This window comes from Priapulus caudatus, unplaced genomic scaffold (genome assembly GCF_000485595.1).
Source record: "Priapulus caudatus unplaced genomic scaffold, Priapulus_caudatus-5.0.1 Scaffold58, whole genome shotgun sequence".
NCBI lineage: Eukaryota > Metazoa > Priapulida > Priapulimorpha > Priapulimorphida > Priapulidae > Priapulus > Priapulus caudatus.
This window is the reverse complement of record NW_014577119.1, coordinates 1,107,459-1,120,718: the sequence shown is the minus strand read 5'-3', so window position 1 is coordinate 1,120,718 and position 13,260 is coordinate 1,107,459. Positions and strand designations below refer to the sequence as shown.

Genomic DNA, 13,260 nt, shown 5'->3' with positions numbered 1-13,260 from the left:
GACCGAATTATTTTGAAGCGATTCTCTTGACAGCCACATATGTCTGAAATCGGCCCGTTCACATGACATTTACATTTTATCGTAGTTTAATTATGACAATCACATTTTATCGATAGGTGTCGCCGTGTTTATCGAGAGGCGTCGCGATTGAGCCGATTTTACAAACGAATAAGAATTTTTTAAATCGGACCGGATTTGGGGTAGGGTGCGACGGCCTTTAATGATGGCCGTTTGATAAATCGCGCAGTGCGCATTCTTGTGAAGTACTGTGTTCGTACCATTTCTGAAATGCATTATGTCCACTGGTGAATTATGTTGTGCTCCTAATTGTGTAGCTATTCTAAAATGCATTCTGTCCACAGTCGGAATTTGCGTAATCAGAGCGACGTGAATTATGTGTGGCGTGTGCTCTTAAGTAATGACTAATGTATTCTGGTCATCGCCGGCGCCGTGCTGAAGCAATTTTGCATGAGTAAGTGCCAATTCCGCCATGTCTGCCATCTCAAAGCTAAAACGCCGTGCTACAGTACCGAAAACAAGCCGGTAGCCACTCACAGTCCGACAGCATCAGTAGAGTAAAAGACTATACGTAAAAGTGTGTGTGCGCTGCGCGCAGCAGCGTGCGTGCGTGCGTGCGTGCGTGCGTGCGTGTGCAAGCCAGCGAGGAACCTTGTATGCGCATAGCCTACTAACGGGTATGGCAATTAAACCAGCTCCGCCACTACCGCCGTCTCAGAGTCGCACTGCGTCATGCATACACTGTATTTCCTCACTTACCGGCGCAACAGCGCTTCCTGTTTACCGGTGTCCTGGCGTCTCCTTCAGTGACCGGGCAGCCGCCGACTGCGGCGGCGGTTTCCTGCCTTAATTTCCGACGATGTCGCTCATCACCACCCACCGCTCGACCACTCTACAGCTTTTTATCAGCTGAAGCCATAATTTTTTTTTTATTTATTTTTTTATTTAGTTAGGTTTAGTTATTTATGTCATTTATTTATTTATTTATTTATTTATATGTTTTAAAAATTTCGTTAAAATGTTACATGCACCTCGTTCCGTACTTCGCGTATGGGCAACGCGCAACCAGCAACTGTGCCTTGGTTCTCGCTGACATGCCGCGGGGAGAAGGCGAGAGAGAAAGCGAGGGTCCCGGGAGTTACGGTAGGGAGAAGAGAGGAGACAAAAGAGAGAGAGTTGAGGGGTGTGGGAGGACAAAAAAGTAGTGAGAGTAAGGAGAAGAGAGACAGGTGTGTGTAATGTTATGGTGAAAAAGTGGACATATTTCTTTTAACTTTTACTATTTACAGTGACGTAATCACTTTAATAACTTAAAAGGCTATATAGTCTGTGTGACAGGGACACGTGTATGGCTTCATTTACCTGCATGTGTAATGATGAGTTTCTTATGACCGTCTGTTATCCGTGATCGTGATAGTGGACTGCGTATAAGCTAAAGCTGGCAGCACACTTCACCATTTTCGTTGCTCGTACAGGCAATTTTCGTGGTCGCCACAAAAATGGCCAAGTGTGCGGGGGCCGGTAACGACCACTCACCACGGAAATTTAGTGGTGACCACGAGTTGCCGAGAATCAAACCTGTTTGATTTATCACCACGAAAATTGCTCGTGGTGGCAACTTATGGTGAAGTGTGCGCCAAGCCACCACGGCAATCGGCAACAAAATCACTCGCAGACCAATCAAAATTAGCGCTGCCGTCAAATGATTTAAAAATGGGCCAAATACAAATATACAAATATACAAATATATAAATATACAAATATACAAACATACAAAAATACAAATATACAAATATAGGGCCCCTAAGACTAAGTAACAGAAATGTTGATAAAATTTATATATTACAAATATACAAATATACAATTATACAAACATACAAAAATACAAATATACAAATATAGGGCCCCTAGGCCTAAGCAACAGAACTGTTGATAAAATTGATATATTTCCTTTATTTGATAACTGTATATGAATAGGTTAAAGCTACAACATCTGGCAACAAAAATTGCCGTCAACAGCACACGTCACCATTCAGTGGTGACGTGTGCTGTGACGCGGCAAAGGCCACAAAAATTGCCGACGATGAAAATTGCCTGTACGAGCAACGAAAATGGTGAAGTGTGCTGCATGCTTTAGAGATACCGCTGTTCATATAGTATAGAACTAGTTATCGCTAGACAGTCTGCAGCCGGATATACGCGCGAAGCGCGCAAACGCCGCGCAGCGGCGACACAATGACTTAATCGTTGCCCTTATTTAGAATACTTTCACGAAGCCCTTCTGGGTATAGGATAAAGCCGTATAATCGGTCAATTGAGCAGTTCTGGCCATTGCAGAAGCCTTTCGACTCTGCACGTAGTGCGAGAATAAATCCAATGGTCGTAATTCGTACTTTGTTTGGTTGGCGCGTTTGGTTTTTTTCTATAAAAGCGATTTCTAATTTATTTAATTTAACGCCCTGAAGTTATTCTCGTACATATCGCGGCCCATAGATCGCGCCACGAGGCTCTCTTCGAGGCATTTCGCACAGAAATTTCCTGAGACTGCCCCGCGGTCCAGAGTTTCACACGCTCCACTAACTATAACTTTAGTGTAGCGAAACAGACTTGCCCGAATTAACGTCCGTACCAGTCTAACTCGAATCGTGACGTCGCGTTTTCATTATCGTAGCCATGTTCCTTCTCCTTATGAACCTCTTGACCCCGCGCTCGCATCTCCTCTCTAGCCCGTTTTGCCGTTTTTGCATATTACCAGCCACTGGCAGCAAGATCAAGCCCGCACGTACAGCACACACTGATGATCAGTTTGTTTAGACTGAGCCACTAGCGGCACATTAAGACTGGTATTACATTCCACACCTACGGCTACGAATACTTGTATTACTACAAGTACATGTTACAATAATTACTACTAAGTACTACTACTAGTACTAGTAGTAGTAGTACTACTAAGTTACCAGCACTACTAGTACTAGTACTAGTAACTACCAGGACCGCAGGAGCTAATAGTAATAGTAATAATGACTAACTCTGTTACTAGTAATTAACTTACTAATAATGACGAACCCTAACCATAACCCTAACCTATTATATTGATATAATATTATATTTATATTGATGTAAATGACATTGGTTTTATTGCCCATGCCATACATTGGGGCCCATATAATATTGGGAGCCATGTTCTCTATCCTTGAACCACTAGTACTACTAGACTACTATACGACTAGCAAGAAACGCTCTTTGCTAGGGTTAGAATACCCCTAGGCTATACTAGACACAGGCACTTGAAGCGTTTCAATAAAATATAATGCTAACTAAATACGAAATCTATTTACTACGAAATTGTTAATGTTTCTAGTATAGGCCTACTCTCTTTCAAGAAGGTTGCGAGGTGCAAAGGCTATATATAGACTAGGACTCGCTCCCACCTCGATTAGCCATTGAGTGACTGAGCTAAGCCGAGAGGTGCGAGAGAGTGCCAGTCTATGGGCTATAGGCGGCGGGCAGGCGGCGCACTGCTTTCCAACTCCCGTACGAGCCTCGCCATTGGAACGTTGCAAAAACGTTGCAGCGTTGGGGCGCGAAGAGCGCCGGTAGGTGTTTCGTGATTCTGACAGCCGTTTCCATTACTGGGCAAGGTTCGCGAATGTCAGAATTTCGACAGTCTTTCTGTGATTTCGCGTCACACAGCTCGGTTACGAACAGATTACTCGGTTACAGTTTTTATAGCAAGTCAACACTGTTGACGTCCCAAATGTCTACCCTCTGTGTCCCCCACTAAAATTGCGGACTGTTCGCTGGCAGCTATGGATCCGTGCGCCCGCCAATTCATTCGGCGCACGGATCCATAGCTGCCAGCGCTGCATACTGTCGTAGGACGTTCCCGCGGTCGCGTGCGCCTTGCCGCGGAACTGCGCGAAAGATCTGCGCTTCAGCGCAATTGGGATCAACATCTCCTTTCGGCAACGCTTCTCTAGTATCCCGTCTCATCTGGTTACTCCATCAGTAAAAACGTCAATCATTCGTGCGTTATGATGAACATCGGAATTCAAAATAACGCCAAACGCAGTACGAGCTAACGCTTCTACCCTTTTAGCAAACGCTTGTACGGATTCATTAGATTTTTGCTGAGCGCGTTTAAATTTTTGTAGCGCCATGGGTATGGCATCTGTATAGCGCTGAGTCAATATTTTCAAAACATGGGCCCACGAAATAGAGGGATGAACAGAGATTATTTCAGCCAAATATTGCGCTGGCTCATTATTTAACAGGCGTAACGCTAACCTAACTCGTCGCTGTTCATGCTTTTCATTTAATATAATAAACTATTGCTCCAAATTCAGTAACCACTGATCAAATTCAATAACGCTATCATCTCCCCCGCTAAATACCTTATAATTCCCAAATAAAACGAGGAATTGCACTTCGCGTAATAAATGCTTCATACTTGTCTCTGGGAATGAAATTTCATCATCATCGCTAGACTAATCTATTGCCTTTTCAATATTAGAATCTGACAGGTGGGGATTTAACGAGTCTGTTCGTTTGTTTGCCATAATTATCCGTTAATGAAAACCCGCCAAAATGTTACACATACACTATAAAACCGCACACAACCAAAACGCACGTAAAATTGGGATAGAAATAATGCAGACTTACTTCTTAGCCTATAAATATATAACAATACACTCACAATTTCATGTTGCGACGATGGCAGTAGCCGTAGACAAAGACGCTTCAATTCTGATCAGTCAATTCGAAGTGTGCTCTTTCGTCAGGGTCGTATAGACGACGTACACTCGACACAAAGAAAACCATAAATTAGTACTTTTTCAATACACAAGACATACACAATAACTCATGCAACAACGATACTCTATACGCAGTGGTCACGGCGCCATTGTAATGATGAGTTTCTTATGACCGTCTGTTATCCGTGATCGTGATAGTGGACTGCGTATAAGCTTAGATATACCGCTGTTCATATAGTATATAAATTACCCAACAATGAAGTTCCGTATGTCAGGTACAACCATCTTTAATTGTAAGTAACTAGGCTAACGTATATGCTCTTGAGGCCGAGCAGAACGTGTACATACTTGTACGCGACAGAATATAACTTACATGTCAAACGGTGAGTTGAATACGCTGGTAGCAACAGTTAAAAGTGACACGTCTGTAGGTGGATATCAAATAGTAGAGATTGTAATTTCAAGATACAGTCGTTAAATACCCGCGTCGGTCCATTGTCTTAGCCCTGGTCACGCTGGTCACCTCGGCCGCTCTCATTGGTTGACCCGTTCTATTGGCCGTTGGTCACGCATTGACCACGGACCTATTATGCCTCTCTGCTTCTGTCCTGCACGTGCGTGGTTTAAGACAAAGACATGCTATTTGCTACTTTCAATTATTATTAAATTGTACCTCTTATATTTCTTATACTTCTTATATTTCTGTATTACACATGCGCTGATGTTTTATCAATCAGCGGCCAGGCACGAATGTAATAAAATACGTCCTATATTAGGCGCAATTTCAATTCAGACGCGGAACCAAAGCATTATCACGAGTTCATCTCACTGCGCTCTCCGATAATTCACTTGTATCGGGGATAAAAGTTGCGGAAGAAATCCTGCGCGATCTGCCTCGAATTACGTGCATGTTTGTATAGTTGCACGTGCGCATGCGCACACCGTGGGTAGCAGCATAAAGCGTGTCATCGCGTATTATCGCGTAGACGTGGGTGCGAAATGTCACGGTAGTTTCCCCCGCAGCAAACCCACGCTTTCCTCGATGGTTATTCGACAATCCGGCCGGATGTCGAAGCAGCCGGATTAAAACGGGGGTTTTTTCGCACGCGGATGCGTCGGCTTCTTCCGACGGCGGAAGACGCGTCGCGGACGACACGCGCGCCGTCAATCGACGACGGTTCTGTAATGAAGTGAGCCGCGTCGGCCCGAGACCTAACCTCCTCGGGTTGATTTACCTAATCACGGGGACAAAACGCGAGCCGAAATACCTAACGACGGCTTATTTCCTCGTTAGATCGAAGGCGGGCTTACGCGCGGCACCCTTCAAAACAGCAGCGGCGTTGTCATCGTTAGTTTTTTTTTCTTCCGTTTTTTTTTCAATTTTCAGTTTTTGTTTATCTTCATCTTTTTTTGGTATACAGGTAATTACACCTTGTTTTTGTGTTATTGTCATCGTCATTGTCATCGTTAGTTACTCTTTTTTTCCTTCTCAAATAATTGCGCCTACCTGCGCATGGACTCGGCAAACGGGCCGTAACCCGCATAGATCCGGGGTCGCGTGTTGGGGGCGCGGCGGTAGCGCCGAGATAGGAGGAGGTAATCGGAGCGCGAATGCCTCGTTTGTGCGACCCTCGGGCTGTAAGCAATGACTTAATTGAGTCTGTTAACCATATATGTAGGCTGTTAACGACGTACTCAGTCTGTTAACGATGTATTTGGGCTCTTAGCGCTGACTTGAGGCTGTTAACAATATATTTAGGCTGTTAACGGCACACTAAGTTTGTTAACGATGACTTGGAGCTGATCATGGTGATTTCAGACTGTTAACGATATATTCAAGCTGGTAACGACGTCCCAAGGCTGTTAACGGCGTCTTGTCTAAATCTGTTAACGATGACTTGAGGCTGTTAAAGGTGACTTGATGCTGTTAAAGTTGCTTGATGCTGTTAACGGTGCTTGATGCTGTTAAAGGTGACTGATGCTGTTAAAGGTGATTTGATAGCTGCGTACAAGGTGACTTGTCGGCCTGTAAAGGTGACTTTGATCCAGCTGCTTAAAGGCCTGCTTGATGCTGTTAAATGCGTGACCTTTGCTGGCTGTTAAAGGTACCTTGATGCTGTTAAAGGGATGAATTGATTCTGTTAAAGGTCGACTTGGGCTGTTAAGGTGCTTTGATTGCTGTAAAAATAGGCTTGACTTGGGCTCGTTAAACAGTGCCTTGATGCTGATTAAGGTGACTTTTTGATGCTGTTAATAGGGGCTTTTGATGCTGTTAAGGTGACTGATCGCTGTTAATGCGTGACTTGATGCCTGTTGAAAGGGTGTATCTACGATTGCTCGCTCTAAAGGTGAACTTGATTGCTGTTAAAAGAGGACTTTGATGCTGGCTTACATAGTGCTTGGATTGCTTTAAGAGGTGACTTGAGGCTGTTGAAACTGTATTGAGATTTGTTTTGGTTGCTGAATGTATTGATGCCTGTTAACGTATCATCTTTAAGGGTCCTCGATAACAATAGACTTAAACGTTCGTTACGCGGTAACGGTGAGGCTGGTAACGATGAACCTTTCATGCTGTTTAGCGATGTATCGGGCCGTTCACTAATCTATTGAGGCCCTTAACGTAATCCTAGGCTGTTAACCACGACTGTATTGGGACTGGTCTACGATGTACTTGCGGACTGTAACGACTAGTCTTGGGCGGTGACGCTGTATTGGGGCGGTTAACGTTGTATTGGGACTGTTAACGTTGTATTGGGACTGTTAACGATGCATTGGGACTGTTAACGATGTATTGGGCGGTTAACGATGTATTGGGGCGGTTAACGATGTATTGGGGCGGTTAACGATGTATTGGGGCGGTTAATGATGTACTGAGGTTGTTAACGATACATTGTGAACGTTAGTTGTAGATTATACCCGGACGGATGGATAGTTTGACGCAGACGCGCGTGTATCAGTCGCTGCCGCGTATGTTGTCGCACACGTGTAGCTATATGACAGATAGTCGGACTGCCGGACAGCGTGATGAATCGACATAAAAATAAATACATACCAATTAGCTTCAATAGTCAGCCGTTTACGGTAAGGAAAGGAAGGTGTTTACGTGTTATGACTGACCTTAGCCAGTACATGCACAGCTTTGTCGAGTGACTAACGAACCTGCTAACATTTGATTGGTTCTTCGTATCAGGTGACCTGTGCATCGTGCAACAACAACGTAAAGGCTCTGTGACGTCGGCTGCGGCGCCTGTCACAATCAGTGCGCTGCTCTCATCCAATGAGAGCTACTGCCGCATCGTTCAAATATCATCTTATGTCGTTCAAATATCGTTCACATCATCTGTGATTACGCGATTCCGCATAATTGTATCTATCCATCGACTCTCGACGGATCCTCTCCAGCGCACGATCACAACAATAAGGAGCCTCTTATCTCCCATCGCCTGCATTCAGCCTCCTAAGCTGCGTAGCACGTAATCATTCCGTATTACATTTGCCTCGGCAACGAACATGTGTGCGTGAGCTGAATGGGCACATGACGTGGACAATGGCGTGCGGCTGGCTCGGAAAACAATCTATCGGCGATGCTATGATTTAAAATTGAAACCTTAGGCACTGGATAGTATATGGAAAAAGTTTGGTGTTTTTATCCGGCATGTCCCCATCCTTCTCAAATCTGGGCCTTTAAGCCACCTGACTAATTGTGTTGACATGGAACGGGGGTAGCGAAGCTCTAGTTTAAAGAACGAGGTCGGGGCAGGAGCCCACTGAGCTACCCTAGCTTTCACGCGATTATTATATATATAACGTGGCTTAATAATAATAGAAGGCACTATTACTAACAAGGAACAACTAATCAACTTGCTGGCACACCTGCTGACGAGTGTTGTGCTGTCTATACATGTTTACAAGAGCTGTTTACGTGATACGCACAGCATAGTGCGTACTGTATTTTATTATGCTTTATAATGCAGACTGGGAATATACTTCGCCACTAACCCTCCACTACTGTCTGCAACACACATGCCTTATGCACTGTTTGCTGTCGTGTATGTGTTGGTAAATATTGTTAAAAGAGCACCTTGATATTCTAACTGAACCCGGCCTTATTAAGCAAACTTGAATACAGGCTCAAGCACTCGAATGTCTTATGCGGTACATGCAGCCGGTTTCGCTGTATCAAACCCATTGTTATATATTTAAACGTTGATTTCTTGCGGGGAAAATGATTCTGGGGTATAATGCAAAAAACAACCGGTAGGCGTTATTTTAAAAATGTCTCCCAATTTCTATAGGCTTTCTAAAAATTCTAAAATAGCGGCAGGCTAGAGAGACATGGCATTGATGATCCCGCAATGTCATAGCAACACGGCGTAGCATCCATTATGTATGCATTATAGTAAGCAGCTAGAGATGTCGTGTTCTGAATTGTACTACTCTGACAACTGTTGGTGTAACGTTAACCCTTCACATATAACTCGATGACTTCGTCGGATGAGGTTACGTCTCTGTTACAACACGCAATGCTCTAGACTGGTTTCCCGTGCTGCGTTAAAACGGCCGGAGGAGATCCGTCTAACACAGTCCGTGGCACAGAACGTGTTCAGTGCCAGCGAAGACACTCCATCTTTACCAACATCTTGCCCGCGGTTGTGTACCGTATGTCCGGGGGGTGGGGAGTACAGTAAACTGCGTAATCGCACTCAAGATTTAGTATTTACTAAACCATAACTCATCATCGGCCTTCTGTGTGGATGTGATTGCGATCACAATAGCGCAAGTGTCGCGTGCCCATTATCCCGCATCCAGTTAGCGCGGCAAACTGCACTCGTTATCGATGTTTTGCACAAAGGTTTTGCGCAATCATAATCGCAATCGCACTCATTGTAAATTATTACAGAGTTTGTAACATCCGTTTATGGACAGAGCTGCGCGTGTTGAGAGCAAACTATCGACGCTGTCGATTTACTGTGATGCGGGTTATAGTGCGTATAGTTGCATGTCAAGAGAGGAGTGTGGGTGGGCAGCTAATGTGGGTTACAGTTGACCTCCTTGTCTATGTATATATAGTAAATGCGTATGCAGTGAATGCAATGCGGCTGGACAGTCTGCAGCCGGATATCCGCGCGTAGCGCGCAAACGCCGCCTGCTGGCGGCAATCTAACACGACTTCGCTGCCCCCACTCAAAAAGCTTTCCATAGTTCCTTCGGGTAAGGGCTCAAGCTGTATTATCGGTCCCTTCAGCAGTTGTGGCCATTGCAAGGCGGCTTTGACTACCCAGGTAGGTAGACAGTTGCTCGAAATGATCGTACAAAATTTTTGGCTATTCGGCGCGCTTTGTTTCCTGTAAAAAACAGACGTTTAGTTTTTTCCCCACATCACTCTAAATCAGTGTACATCAGTCTACTAGATATTGCGTCCAATAGATGGCGGCACGAGTCAATATATATCCATATCATTTGCCTACGACTTTGCTTGCACACCGGTTGGCTACAAGGAGCTAAATATACCGTGTTGTTTACTGTTAGCCTACTCGACAACAGAAGAAATTGTGTTTACACAGGGCTTGTAACCCTTGCAAATACCGGATCTTGCAGCTAGTAGTAGTACTAGCTGTAGTACTATACTATATAGTATTAGTAGTAGTACTAGTAGCTGTAGTACTATAGTAGTAACTTAGTCTAGTACTTAGTCTAGTACTAGTACTTAGTCTAGTAACCCGACCAGGCTGTGTGACTAACGTCAATATTATAGGGTATTCTAACCCTAGCAATACCGTTTCTTGGAGCTAGTAGTCTAGTAGTAGTAACTAGTACTAGTGAGTAGTGGCAGTAGTGGTACTGGTAGTACTAATAGTAGTACTACTACTACTAGTAATTATTGTAACATGTACTTGTAGTAATACTAATAGTAAGTAATAGAAGTATTCGTAGGTCTGCATACAATTTATCACCCTTGTATCTTGTATCTTCTATCTTGGTACCCTCTCTTGTATTTTCCAAGGCACTCGATTCTACGAGGTGCGGGGTTTATCTAGAGAAAAGGAGATTATTAATGCCGCCTCTAGTTCTCTAGATGTTAGTGTTTCTAGTCACCAGTATTTTCCGTACATAATCTAACTGTGGTTTCAATAACCTGTGGTTGTCTCCTGTCGAGTTTTCTATTCGTTGTCCCTCCTTATATTTATTATAGCTATTCGATTTATATAAATGTTGCATGTTCCATGTTCCAAGAAACGGTATTGCTAGGGTTACTTGTAATACCCCTATACTAGACAACCCCTGCTTATATAGCAAGCAATTTACTCTACCTAGTTCCTGATACTGACAATGACAATGGCAGTGGGAGATTATAGTGGTAGGGGTGCATTAGTCGGAGCCGACGCAGACCCCAGTAATGGGGGTCATGATAAATCCGCACCCTCACATTAGCAAAGCGGAGTTAGAACGTCTGCATTTGCGGACTAAGGGTGCATATTATATCATATTATGATCTAAGGCAAGGACACATAGATGATAGAGATGGCAGATAATGTGTTAATTGTTTATATATAGAAAAAGAAGCTCTCAGGAAATGATTACATACTATATATAATGCTAATGAAGTAAGCTGTATTGAAATGCTGAGCTTTCGCCTTACTGCTGTCATCGAAAATCGAAAATCAAAATACTAACTCATCGTACTCATCGTACTCATCACTCAGGATACCACTGCCACAATGCTAACAGTATTTTTAAAGTGGGCGGAGCTCCGGGGAAATGCAGCGAATGGCGATTCTTAAACAGCGTATGATTTGAAAGAGGTAACTGGGCGCAGAATGCGCGTACTATTTCCTATCACTATTCCAAATGATACATACATAATAATAAGCACATAGCTAGCTGCAGTACTACGAAGCACACAAATATACATGTATGAACGCACGCAGTCACACACCGACGCACGTACGTACGCACGCAGGCTGGCACAGACATTTGTATGGGTGCATGTATGTGTTTGTATGTGTGTGTGCGTCGCTCAGTGCGTGCGTCAGTGTCTTTAAAATGTTCATTACGAAAAAAATTTCAGAAGTCACAAAAGTCCATTTGCTCAACAAAATTATTTTTTAGCCTGGCCACAAGTCATGGCCTAACATAAGTATGTCATGTAACACGCACAATTCACAGATAATATCAGGAGCTATTGACCTAGCTATTGACAATATTTGTCATTTATACCTCCTCATTCTTTGTATATAGGTCAACATTTTTCTTTACGTGAATAGAGGCGTATCATTTCCGCATGTATTATTATAAAACCCAGCTTATGTATCCGCTGCAGCTGCCGCTCGTTACATGAAGCCGCTGACGCATAATAAAATACAATTCGTAATAAAACTTATACAACACAGTGTAGAAGTAGAAACTGTTGACACTTTTATATTTTTTTTGATTGAACTTCCAAACAACAGCAGCTCAATGCAGCTGAGCTCTTTCATTGTATTCCCGGTAAAATTGTCGACTGTTCGCTGGCAGCTATGGATCCGTGCGCCGACCTATGCATTCGGTGCACGGGTCCATAGCTGCCAGCGCTGCATACTGTCGTAGGACGTTCCCGCGGTCGCGTGCGCCTTGTCGCGGAACTGCGCGCAAGATCTGCGCTGAGCGCATCGGATCAACACCTCCTTTCGGCAACGCTTCTCTAGTATCCCGTCTCATCTGGATTGCGAGCGTATTATATGATGCGCTGTGAGGTTCTAGGAAATGAGAGCTTTCCCTTTAACACGGTCACGATTCCAAGTCCACGACAGATGGCGCTTTCGCTCATTGGCTCAATCTACCACTGCCACAAGCAGATTTTCGGTTACAATTTGTAACGCTTTTTTACCACAAGTTTTACTGCGGCCAGGTTACTCGTATCCTATGTAATAAGATTTGTACTCATAAAAGTTTGGTTACTACATACATAACACCACTCCTGATAACACACAGCACTCGCGTGTATTTCGAACAGCGGTATATGCCAGGTTCTCGCCAGACTCCTTGCACGCCTTACCGCGAGATATAACCCGTGCATTCATTCCCGCGCTAGTGCAGCAAGCTGGAATCGCGTTATCGTGTAATTTGATATCAGTGTTCGATGTATCGTCTTCGAGAAAAGGTTACGACACCTCCCACTCCCTTATCATAATATTCCTATCGGTTCGCCACACATCAGCCCGCCTCTCAAGCTACACGCATCGCAGTGTAAACCCGCCGGCGCTCATATTAAATTTTTATTGGCGAGCACGATTTGAACAAACACGCGCCGGGCCGTGAGAAACAACAACTTCCTGCTAACAACATGCTGTCGTTGCGCGCCGCGCAATTACGCACTGCCTGCTAAGCGCCTGAAGTATGCACGCCGCTGCGGCTTCTGCCGCTGCCGCTGCCCGCGTCGTCTGCCCAATTTGCGACCGTGTTGACTTTACTGAAACGGAGCTCGCACAAATATCACCAGAGCGGCGGC

At 44.3% G+C, this 13,260-nt stretch overlaps 1 long non-coding RNA gene across 1 annotated transcript in view; it reads left to right on the top strand.

The window, feature by feature from the left end:
• LOC106821089 overlaps positions 1-2,015 on the top strand; it is a 7,172-nt gene extending 5,157 nt beyond the window's left edge. The window contains exon 3 of the long non-coding RNA XR_001395694.1: positions 2,003-2,015. This is a non-coding gene — a long non-coding RNA (uncharacterized LOC106821089). The remainder of the gene's footprint in view (positions 1-2,002) is intronic.
• The last annotated feature ends 11,245 nt before the right edge of the window (positions 2,016-13,260 follow it).